General features: G+C 45.4%; 1 pseudogene; it reads right to left on the bottom strand.

The window, feature by feature from the left end:
- Positions 1 to 2,814: 2,814 nt before the first annotated feature.
- On the bottom strand, positions 2,815 to 11,062 carry LOC119328711 (annotated as a pseudogene).
- Between the last annotated feature and the right edge of the window lie 1,797 nt (positions 11,063 to 12,859).

The raw sequence follows: 12,859 nt of genomic DNA, 5'->3' as shown, positions 1-12,859 counted from the left end.
TTAAAGGTTTTAAATTATGGAATCCTGAAACCCAGAAGGTTGTTATTAGCAGAAATGTTATCTTTAATGAATCTGCTATGTTACATGATGTTTCATCTACTAATGTTCCCATTGAGAGTGAACAGCAGCCTATTGTTCAGGAGTCTACTATTCAGGTGGAGCATGTTATTGATTCAGGTGATACATCTGGTAATGATATTATTGATGCACATGATGAACCCATCGTTAATGATGATCATGTCACTCCCACTCCAAATCGGTCTATTGTTCCACCCAGTTGGAATCTTGCATGTGACAGAGTTAGGCGGGGTATTAATAAACCTGACAGGTTAATTGAAGAGTGCAATATTGTTTCTTTTGCTTTATCTGTTGCAGAGGAAATTGAAGGTAATTCTGAGCCTTCTTCATATTCCGAGGCTATTATTTCTGGTGATAGTAATAAGTGGATGACCGCTATGCATGATGAGATGGAATCACTTGAAAAGAATGGCACTTGGGATTTAGTAAGATTACCTAGAGAGAAGAAACATATTCGTTGCAAGTGGGTTTTCAAGAGGAAAGAAGGTGTTTCTCCTAATGATGAGACAAGATATAAAGCAAGGTTAGTTGCTAAAGGTTATAGCCAGATTCCAGGTATTGACTATAACGAAGTCTTTTCTCCTGTTGTGAAGCATAGCTCTATTCGCACTTTACTTAGTATTGTTGCCATGCATGATCTTGAGCTTGAGCAATTGGATGTTAAAACAGCATTCTTACATGGAGAATTAGAAGAGGATATTTATATGGAACAACCTGAAGGTTTTTGTTATTCCTGGAAAAGAAAAGCTTGTCTGTAAGTTAAAGAAATCTCTTTATGGATTGAAGTAATCCCCTAGACAGTGGTACAAGAGATTTGACACCTTTATGCTCTCTCAAGGTTTCAAAAGGTCTAATTATGATAGTTGTGTTTATTTGAAAACTGTCAAAGGTTCAACTATTTATTTGCTCCTTTATGTTGATGATATGCTTATTGCTGCAAAGAGTATGTTAGAGATTAATGAACTAAAGAAGCAATTGAGTAATGAATTTGAGATGAAGGATTTGGGTGCAGCAAAGAAAATACTTGGCATGGAAATATCCAGAGATAGACCGTCTGGAAAAGTGTATCTAAGTCAGAAGGGATATATTGATAAAGTTCTTTGTCGTTTTAATATGCATAATGCCAAGCCAGTAAGTACCCCGTTAGCTGCACACTTCAAATTATCATCAGCTTTATGTCTAGAGTTCCCTATTCGAGTGCAGTTGGTTCACTTATGTATGCCATGGTTTGTTCTCGTCCGGATTTATCTTATGCATTGAGTGTTGTCAGTAGATACATGGCTAATCCTGGAAAAGAGCATTGGAAAGCAGTTCAGTGGATTTTCAGATACCTACGTGGTACTTCTAATGCTTATTTACAGTTTGGGAAAACTAGAGATGGACTTGTTAGTTTTGTTGATTCTGATTTTGCTGGTGATTTGGATAAGAGAAGATCACTCACAGGTTATGTTTTCACCATTGGTGGTTGTGCTGTGAGTTGGAGAGCAACTTTGCAGTCTATTGTGGCTTGTTCCACTACTGATGCCGAGTATATGGCTATTTCTGAGGCATGCAAAGAAGCTATCTGGTTGAGAGGTTTGTATTCTAAGCTTTGTGGAGACTCATCTTGCCCTACCGTATTTAGTGACAGTCAAAGTGCTATATATCTTACAAAGAATCCAATGTATCATGAGAGGACAAAGCACATTGATGTCAGATTTCATTATATTCGAGATGTTGTTCCTGAAGGCAATCTGAAGGTATGCAAGATAAGTACTCATAATAATCCTGCTGATATGATGACAAAGCCAGTTCCGACCAATAAGTTTGAGCTTTGCTCAGGCTTAGTTGGTATTTCTCACTAGTCCTATGGACTTTGACGCACAAGGTGTTTATGCTGATTTGGATGGAGTCATTCACTTTCTTCGACTACTGGAGGAAATTTGGATCAAGGTGGAGATTGTTAAATTGTGATCCAAATTATACCGTGTTGGACTAGACGTAGTACAACTGGTGTGGGCCTTTGCGTTGACGTCGACGCGTACGAGTACAACTCGTTTACTTGTCCTCCAAGGACTCTCATGTATTGCCCTCTTATATACCCCATGTAGTCGTACCTCAGACGGCCTGTCGTCTCGTGCTTGTAATACTCCTCCTCATAGTGATCGCGCCTTTGTGCGTCCGTGGTTTTCTCCCGCAAGGGTTTCCACGTAAAAATCCGTGTCTCTCTGTCTCGTTTATTCTCATTATTATCTAACATGCACCTAGTTTAGACGTTCCACTCGAGCCGCATGCCGATTTTGTTGCGGTAACATGGACGGAGAAAGCAACCTAGGGTTATGCAGAATGAAAGCAGGGTATCTGCAGACACTAATCTGGGGACTGCCCCTGTTTCAGCCATGCTTTATATACCTATGCATAAAACCCTGTCATGCCATGTTGGCTTGAAAAGATATTGTAATTTCTCGTACATCCAATAAAACAAGAAAGAATACATTACTCTGAATATGGAATCGTCAGTGTAATTAGGGTTCAGACTATTTTGCCTACTTGCAGAGTAGAGGAAGGCAAACAGCTAAAGATCTCTGACTACAGAACTAATAACCAAGCAAGAAGCGCTCTTTCCGAGAGACTTGAATCATATTTTCTTTGTCAAGGGAGCAGATAACAAAGTAGCACAATATCTACTGACAAAGGTAACATGCAATTATCCCCACACTTTGATTTCTTATATGTCTGCTTGGAATACGATAGAGATTTTTTTTTAATTCAGGGCATGTAGATTTACATACCAGGAGTAGGTTAGAACCACGTGGTATAATTACTACAGAGTTTTGAATCAGAACTCGATCGAGCAGCCTAAATCCTGATTCGCGCCCCCGCTTTCTTTTCTTCAGCATCCCTTTCTTATTTTCGTTCGCAGCAAGGGCCACCGTAGTGGGGAACATCGGCGGCTGGCAGCCCTCTTCGAGGGCAAACCGATCATCTGTAAAATGTAAAATATAGAGTAAATATTATCATTTGGTCAAAAAGGAAGAATCGTGAGGCAAAGGGCATGGAATACCCAGACGTTTCTTAGAAAAATATCGTCAATGAGGTGAAGAGCAGGAAAAAAAAGATGTGGTACTCCCGATGATGGAATACGTTCTTTCTAAGTGCAAAGTTAATAGGAATACGTAGATAACAAATATATATGGCAGGGCACATACCTTTTGTTCTATGTGAGCAAGCTTCGTCTTGTTCTCCTCTGCTTCACACCACTGCTCTAAGTTAGGGCAGTTGAGAATTTCTAATTCTTGGAGATTTGTGAGTTGTTGTATCTGTCTGGCAGAGTCGTGATAGCAGGACAATACCCAATTCGAAGTTTCTTGAGAGAGGTATAAGTCCTCCTAACAACAGCGGCAGCTGTCTCAAGCTACAACAGCTACTTAGTGTTAATGATTGCAGCTGTTTAAGTTGCCCCATGCTATCAGGCAATTCCTCTAGGTTATTGCATCGCATTATCACCAGTTGCTGAAGAGATGGCAACTCACCTACCCATCCGGACAGTTTTGTTTGGGCCGAGTTCCTTAGTATTAGTGATTTGAGGGACCGGAGGGCCCAGGTGATCTCTGGTGAGCTTGCCAAATCACAGCAATATTTGATCCTCAAATCACTGATGGCAGGTAGATGGTGAAGCAATCGCCACTGATGCAGAGGCACCTCCTTGTTTTCAACTGTTAGATTAGTAGAAACTCCTACTGGAGAAGAAGATGAGGAAGCACAATTGTGTAACACGCTCTCTGCCTATGATATGAGCACATTATCACCTCCCTTTATATACCAAGATGCAGCTCTAGGAAGGTGTGGTGTTATCCTCAGTTTGCTGCAATACTTTATAATCACTTCCTCAAGTTTACAGAACACGAGCTCATTCACACCATCCTCGCCGCTAGAGTATGTTGTGTTCCATTCTTGCAGGCTTGTCATGCGTTTCAGAATAAGCACCCGGAGATTTGGTGGTAGTTGGGCGAGGGGTGGAAAACTGTTGCAGTTGGGCAAATCAAACATCTCCATTCGGACAACATTAGGGAGATAATTGCCAATACTCATTAGCCAGTTTGGAAAGCTGACGCTAATATAACCATATATCCCAAAGCTCTGCAAAGCGGTCGGTGGCACTAGCTCTGTCAACAACTCCATGTCATCCACAGATCTCTTCCCTTTTGGCGCCCACTTTAATGTCAATTCTTCAATCCTCTGTTTTTCAATCAATTTTACACTGCGTGCCTCTTCTCGGGACTTCACATTTTCAAGTTTGTCGATGTACAGCTTGTCAGGATTTACATGCTCAAGCAAGCCAAGGCTGGTGTAACATTTACTATCCTCGACAGTTACAGAAAACATTGGCAACAAGCCAAAAAGGCTTTGACAGTCCATTTTAGCCACACATTCTGGAAGCCTAAAAACATGGCTGCAGTTTTGAAGGACCAGCTTCTGGAGGCAGCTAGCACTTTGTGGTATACTAATAAGAGGATGACCATTAAAAGACAGGTCCAGGTGCTCCATATTGGGAAGCCTACAGATACAGTCAATGAAACTCTCAGTTTGATCTGTTGATGAGCTGTCAAATATATGATGCATGCACCCTGATAGCTTCAGATTGCGGAGTTCGGTGAGATTGCTGATGACTTCTGGACGTCCTCTGAGATTTTCACATGCTGTTAATTCTAAATGTTGGAGTTTGGAAAGGTTAGCCAAAGCTTCGTGTAGTCCTAAAACATTATCACTCTCTGATAAGTTCAGATATACCAACTCTTTGAGATTCGCAAACGAATGTGGGAGTTCTTTCAGATTCGGACAACCTGATAAGTTAATCTACATCAGACCTTCCATTTCACCAATTGACTCTAGCAATGCTGACAATTCCTCACAATTACTAAGGTTGAGATAATTCAATTTTCGAAGCATACCGATACACCCGAGATCCACTCGACCCTGGATATTTGGAGCATGAAGATACCTCAACTGCTTCAATTGACCAATAGAAGTGAACAACCTATTCAATTTGACTGATGCATGCAAGACACGGACGTACTTTGCTGGTGCAATTGCATCATGATGGAACTTAGACCATGAGGTTCCAGCTGCGCGCACAATATTCAGCGCCCTTAACTTTTCAGGTGAAGTCGTGGATGACTTTAGTGGCTTCGTGCAATCTATGTTCCATGCATAGCGGCAGTTGGGGCCCGTCAAGTTAAATTCGTCAGCCATGACTGACCTTGCGAGGTCATGCACCAGGTCATGCATTGTGAACAGTGTGACAATCTTGTTTGTGTCGTAACATTCAACGACAGCCTGCAGGATAATATACAATGGTGTAAGACTTGCAGTTAAAATTTTACTACTGATGCAAGGATAGGTTATGCACAATTGGATGTTGCAACAGATAATTAGAGGATAATTAGCCCGATGTTAATCTCGGTTTGCAATTCAGAGTTTAGTCTATTTTCAGAAAGACTACTGCTTTTTCCATCAAACCTATTGTTTACCTTGTAATGTCCTAATCATAAAAAAAAATCCAATCTAATGCAATTATCATCTAATGTCGTTCATATTATAAAACCACACGCAAATGAGAAGTAAAATAAGAACCTGAACTCCAAATTATTACATGTATCTCTACTTCTAAAGGAGTTGGTAGCTTGGTATCCAGGTTTATTTTCGCCTCACCTCCCACCACCCCTCCCACTGGCTTATTTTGGCCTCACTTCCCAACACCCCCTCCCACTAGATTTTTCTCACTCCCATTAAAAAACTAAAACCTATTAAAGGGAGAGATCTTGTTTCTTGCTTCTTTCGGCAGGTGCTAATTCAATTCAGTCACTTAAATAATAGGTAATTAAGTATTCAGAAATTGCATCATATATGTGAGATCACCTTCCTAAAAGACAAACATACGATTTTTCTTGATAACCTTTCAAAAAAATCAGATATTCCTGAATAACAAATTGCTAATCCCGTGCACTATGCCGTTTATTATTATCATTATCTGTACTATTAATTGAGAATCACAACTTTCCTAATACAATGTTAACAATAACTTTCCTAATACAATGGGGATGTGTGGAAGGAGCATTTCGGGAGGGGGGGGGGGTCGGGAAAGCTAGTGATCCTAAACCATGGATGTTCCCGTTGCCATCTTCATCCACGAGTACATGCTCTTTCGGCCCGTCTTCTCCTCCTCTTCAACCCCAACACTAGGCTTTCACCTTACCTGATTGCATGTACCTCTCACGCGGGGATCTTGGTGAGCTCTTGACGGCGGCACCTAGCGGCCGTCTCCGCGGTGGTGACAGAGCGGTCGAGGGCCCACATGGCGGCGAGGTCACTACTAGAAAATACCTTATATATAGATGCTTAGTAGTAGCAAGGGGTATATGGGCCGCGCTGCTGCTAATTAGTAGTAGCGAGGGGTATAAATCCCGCGCTACTACTAAGTTGATAGTAGTAGCGCGGACTATAAACCAACGCTGCTACTAAGTGGTCTCCACCGTGGCCCCCAGAACATGCCATAGTAGTAGCGAGGGTTATAAACCCGCGCTACTACTAAGTTGATAGTAATAGCGCGGGCTATAAACCCACACTACTACTATGTGGTCTCCACCATGCCCCCCGGAACATGCTATAGTAGTACTGAGGGTTATAAACCCGCGCTACTACTAAGTATAGGGTTTTCTACAGCCCTGAGATCCCCATCTCCTCCAAATCCCCCCTCTCTCTCTCATAAGCTCTCCCATGGCACTCCTGCCCATGCGCGCCTGCTCCATGGCGGCCAACGAGGCCGCCGCCTCGCGCCGCTCGCGTCCAGGAGCTCGTCGGTCTCCCCCCTCACCTCCATGCCACCACACCGGAGCACCTCACCACCAGCGACTAGCCCCGGTGCTCCCTCCGTCTCCTTCCTCTCTCCCTCATTTCTCTTTCTCCCTCTCCCCTCTGGTTTGACTCGTCCTCCCATGTCCATCCCCGTGCAGGTCTTCGCCATGGATGACGAGGAGCTCTCTACCTTCGTCGTGAAGAGGAGCCCCACACCGCCGTCTTGCTCTTCCCTAGATTCGGCCCCTCTCCAGCAGCCGCCGCCGGATCTGGTCTGCCGCTGCTCGTCCGCACCATTGGCGACCCCTATCGCCGTTGGATCGAATCATTGCCGCCATTGACAGCACGCATGGGATCAAGATTTTTTTTGTTTTTGAAATTAATAGTAGTACCGCGGATGGCACCCGCGCGCTACTACTACCACTTAGTTGTAGTGAGCTAGTAGTCGCACGGGAACCCGCACTACTACTAGCTATTTAACCCGCGCTACTAGTAGGCTTTTCCCTAGTAGTGGGTCCTGGTCATTGCGGACCCATTCTAGTGCCATGTCGGGCATTGCGCCAGTTGTACCGCGCCTGCTACCATACCATCCACTCCTCGGGGACGATGGCCCTCGAGCCCGAGGAACCGCCGACATCGCCGCCTCCGAGGTAGCAGAGCATGCGTCCCCACGCCTCCGTGATCGCGAGCGGCAGCTCCTTGACCGGGTGGCGAGCAACGGGGCGCCGCGACGGGGACTGTGGCTCCTCCTTGACCCGCGCTGGCGATGATGGTGTTGGGCCCATCTGACGGAACAAGTGCTCCGTTGTTCTCCATCTGACAGACAAACTCTTTGTTCGTCAGAGCCGCCTTCATGAGGAGGCGCGGCCGCTGCTCGGGCTGCTGCTGTGACTTCTAGTCCTCCTCGTCAGCGCGAGAGATGACAATCTCCTCCTTGCTGGGGAGCCGACCGCCGTGGATGCCAAGACTACCGGAGAGCGAGGGTGGCGGCGCCAAGATCCGCGTGAAGATGAATTACCGCGGCCACCGCCTCCACCTGCCGGCGAAGAGAACCACGACTTCGGCATCACCGCTGGAATTGGAGGGGCTTGGGGAGGAGGAGAGGACGAAGTGGGGATGTGCATCGTCGGCGCATGGCTTAACTAGCCACGGGCAGGCCATGCGAAGGGCCGGTCAGCCCACTTCAATGCAGCGCAGCTGCCGGAGTTGGTTTGTTGGGACATTGTGTCCACATTGAAGTGGCGACGCCCGAGAGGTCGTGTCTGTCAATGCCGCCTTCACGTCTAGTCACGTCGCTCAGCATAAATGCTGGCTACTGCATGCTCTGGGACGGCATGAATGCAGCGCGGCAAGCGGCCCGTGCATTGGATGGAAAGCGCGTGGGAGGCAGGTGGGTGCTTCGGGTGGGCCAGGGCGGTCAAACGCGGACATGGTAGCGGTCCAGACGACCGCAAAGCCCCCCCCCCCCCACTTTCTCTCGGATTTGCGGGAAAAGTTACGTCTGAACCGGTCGGCGGACCGATACAGGGTATTGTTGGATGGCAAAACACGTCCGGACCACGTGGGTCGGACGGTTGCGGGCAGTTTGAGGGTCGGCATTGGAGATGCCCTAGTTTATTTCGCAACAAAGAAATCGACATCATATCCCAATCGTGCAATACATTAAATAAAGCAATATCACAATTAATAGTGAAGGTATGGATTAATCGACTCACCTTTGAATGTCGAAGAATTGACATCTCCAGAAGCTGCATAATGTAACTTTCACCGAGTTGCCAATTAGAGAATATACTAGATGGCTCCATGAATCCAAGAGCAATCCATTGATGGATTAGCTTATATTTATTCATCTTGCGACCCTTTGGAAGGATTGCACAATAAGCAAAGAATAACTTTAAGTATGGAGGCATGAGGTTGTAGCTTAACAGCAAGGATCCAAGCACTTCATGTCCAGATGATGCATCTGTAGAAGTAGATAGATTCCAGATATGATTGGTTCTGACCGAATTCCATTCTCCATAAGACTTGGACTTCAAAATGTGTCCAAGTGATTGAGCAGCTAAAGCTACACCTTTGCACTTCTTTGCAATATCCTTTCCAATTGGCTCCAGCCGTTCTTTGTCATCTCTTGTTTCAAATTTACTTTTTTGCCTCATTATTTCCCAGCACATCTCATCTGACAATTGAGGTAAGTTGTAAGGCTGAACAGTGGAGATCTCATTTGCAATGCCTTCATCACGTGTGGTAACTACAACCATCACCTTGCACCCCTTACCCTGCTTCAGCATAGACTTTAATTCTTCTAGTTGAGAAGGACGCTTCTCCCACAGGTCATCCAAAATGATCAGAGCATTCTTCTTCTCAGCAAGTAGCTCTTGCAGGCGAATGTTAATACTGTGCAGATCAAGTATCTGCTGGCTCTGTTGTCTTGATAGTTGTGATATTATAGTGTTGCCAATTTTTTTCAAGTCAAATATCTGGGAAACATAGATCCATACCCGAGAGTGTTTCTCAAACTCAGGATGATTGTAAACCGATCTTGCCAAGGTGGACTTTCCAATGCCTCCAAAGCCCCATATGGGAACAAAGGTGGTATGTTCACTGGCGCTCCCAGACAATCGAGCCAAGATTTCCAGTTCTTCCTCGGCCCTCCCGATGATTTCTGCTTCCACCATAGTCCCTGCATTTTCCCGGATATCAGGAAGTTGCTGCTCATTGGTGCAAGTTTCTGGCGTTAGACGATAGTTCTGATGGTCTTCTGTTATCTTCTGTAGACACTTTTGCATCTTTTTCATCTTGTCTGGCATACTGATCCTCTTCCTCATAGCTCCGAACTGCAAGAGGAGTGACTTGATTCTTCAGTACAATTGAAGAAATGAAAAGGACATACACGCGGTGGCAATCTTGCGAGATGCTTTTGCAATTTAAATCAAGAAAAGCGCACATGGCACTGGTCTGGACTTCCATCACATACTAACAAGTATGGTCCTATCCGTATAGCAGAACAGGATATCTAAATATGTTTAGATTCATTTAGATAGTTTACTTCACTATATGGATTCAGATTTTCAGGATGATGATTTTTTTACATAATTTATAGAAATAGATATATGCAGATTCACCAGTCATATCCTAGGAAAAAAAGAAGCAACAACGTTCGGATCCAGATTGATGGCAACCAAATGAACATACCAGGGACTGGGTGTCAGATTGGAAGTCGTCGAGCATGTCGGAGATGTCATACATGGCGGCCTTGAGCCGGTTCACCCACAGCAGCGCCGAGCTGTCGGTGATGGACCGCCTCTCGGCGTCGCTGAGCGCGGCCTCCACCGACTCCAGCGTCATCTGCATCTTCTGCAGGTCTCTCTTCAGGTTCTTGTGCAGCTTGATCTTGCCGCCGATGGCGGAGCCGATCTGTTTTATCACCACCTTGATGACACCCGAGGCAACCATGCCCCCGACGACGGCTGCCGCTGCCGCCATTGCTGTCCTTCCCCGGGCGGATCTTACGGGGATACAGATAACACTGACACAGAGGATATCGCAGAGGAAAGAGTCAGTGAGACAGAGGTCCCCGGAGAGAATCCAAGAGGGGAAGAAAGAGACTGACCTGTATCAAGTACCAACGCCGTCTGCAAGGGACCCCGTTGCCGCCGGTGACCGGTAAGCAAGGAGGACACGACGCTTGCCGGGAAGAAGAGATAGGCACAATGGAGAAGGGGGGCAGATTCTTCTTTTTGTTCTCTGAATCGAGTGGTTGCAGACTCGCGGCCCAATAAGTGCCGACGGCGACGTAGACGGCGACGAGGTGTGGAGTGGATGTGGCCGAGTGTGAGCGCCAGCGGGGAAGAAAGATTCGCCGGAGTTGTCTCTTTCTTTGACCGGGGAGCACCCAAGTGCCTCTCTTCCCCGCGTGAACGCGGATCTGCGCCCGGGTTGGGGATTCAGTCCCGTAGTATAGTAGATTTGGAGACGGAGACGGAGGAAGCATCCTCGCCGGGAGTAGGGGCGCTGTCCGATGTGCTGCAGCGGCGACGGAGATCAGGGCCCCGTTGGGGACCAGGCTGATACTGTCACCTCTGCAGCGGAGGCAGAACCAAAGTCAAGGTTTTTTTACGAGGGAGGCGATAAGTCAAGGCGATGCAGCGTGGGAGTACTCGACGCCCCAGGAGAAGGAACAAGAGGTAGTGAGGCCCAGGAGAACTACTCGTAAAGGGGGCCAAACAGGAGTAGGGCGTGCCCAGGCTCATCTGCACCTGGTTAAAAAAAATGTAAAAAATTCAAAACAAATTCTAAAAATTCTAAATCTTTTTTTTTTCGGTAGAAAATTTGATGCCTGAGGCCTGCTCCGAATTTCAAGTCATTTGGACATTTGAGCATCTCTCAGTAAAAAAGACAAATCGGACTAAAACAGTACATGAATAGTAAACATTTTTACATACTCCCAATTTGTCTTTTTTGTTGAGAGCTCCTCTGATGTACAAATGATTTGAAAATTGGAGCGGACCTCACGCATCAAATTTTCTACAACACAAAAAAAATTGGAATTTTTTGAATTTTCCTAGTATTTGTTTTGAATTTTTTTCGTCAGCGAGGGTGCACATGAGCTCGGGTGCATAAATGGATTTTTGGCCAAACAGCATCCATCAACACGCTAAAAGAAAGTGGGATATTCTCGTTTTTTGAGAAGGGAATTGGGTTAATAAAAAAAGTGACTGATACATCACCGACATAAACCACACGAGCCGGTAATTTTGCCACCCAAATGATGTGAGTTGACACCCTAAAACTCCAGAGCCACCGCGGTGCCATGACCAAACCGGTCGAGTAATTATCCAAGGCAACGGTTGGGGATGAACACTCCTCATCTTGTACTTTCAATCTCACCTTCTGCTTTCTTCCACATCTCACCCACTCCCTCTTCTTGTATGATTGTATCCCAAGTTGTACTCAGTTGTGAATCTTTATTCCAAAACTATTGGTTGAAGGAGAAAACCATCATGTGTGTGCTTGATTTTTTTTTGTTTGGTATGTATGTGCTTGATTAGAGTGATCTATGTGTGTGTGCGCGCGCACTTGATTTAGGCTCGTAATAGTGTAAGTCAATATAAGAGGCATTTCGATCCGAGGCTATTATGTTTTGCTTGCAATTCCCTTGATTTACTGGTGTAACTTTGGCGAAGGGTGTGAAATTCCTCGTGAATTTAGCACAAAGCACTCTGCTAACTTGAGTGCAGCGGATTCATAAAAAGCTAATCTACGACTGAATTCTTGAGGATGCCAGAGGAGAAGATGACCCTAAAGCAGATGTTCTCGCTTATGTTAGTGGTGGAGAAAAAGTGTGACTAAGAAGCGGTGGCCTCAAACAACAAATTTGACTCGATCCAGGCCTTGCAATGGGCACATGAAAGCTGAAGGTGGACAAATTTTTCGCGGATTTGATGACTGTTGTCATCGACTCGCAATGCCCAACCATTAGTATCTTCGGCCTCGCCAATGCTTCTCCACCATTGATGTCAGAACCCGGCAACTTTGGAGGAAACCACATCAGGCATTGATTAAAAAAATTAACTTGTGTTAAATAGGGAGGTTTTAGCTCAGGACTACATAGAGAGTTTTAGCTTGTTCATGCAGCAATTGCTAGCTCGTAATCCTACCATTGATCTACACAATTTTACCACAAAATTTATCGATTGGTTGAGGGACGAAATTTGATATGTTATATTTGTAGAACACCCAAAAGCACTCGATTAAGCAAACCACGCGGTGGGGCCGCGAAAGGCAAACCTAGCACAGTAAGTTTTTCCCTCTCACTGGCACAGTAAAAACGATGAGGTGGAACACGCGAGGGTGCGCCCTTTGCGCGACCACTAATGGGTTTAATTGCATGAAGAAGTGTTTGAGAGAATGGGGCACAATAAGAATAGAAGAACAGATCATTCAAATT

Source organism: Triticum dicoccoides, chromosome 7A, assembly GCF_002162155.2.
Source record: "Triticum dicoccoides isolate Atlit2015 ecotype Zavitan chromosome 7A, WEW_v2.0, whole genome shotgun sequence".
In the NCBI taxonomy this organism is placed as follows: domain Eukaryota; kingdom Viridiplantae; phylum Streptophyta; class Magnoliopsida; order Poales; family Poaceae; genus Triticum; species Triticum dicoccoides.
The sequence above is the reverse complement of the archived record's forward strand: the minus strand, read 5'-3'. Positions and strand labels throughout refer to the sequence as shown.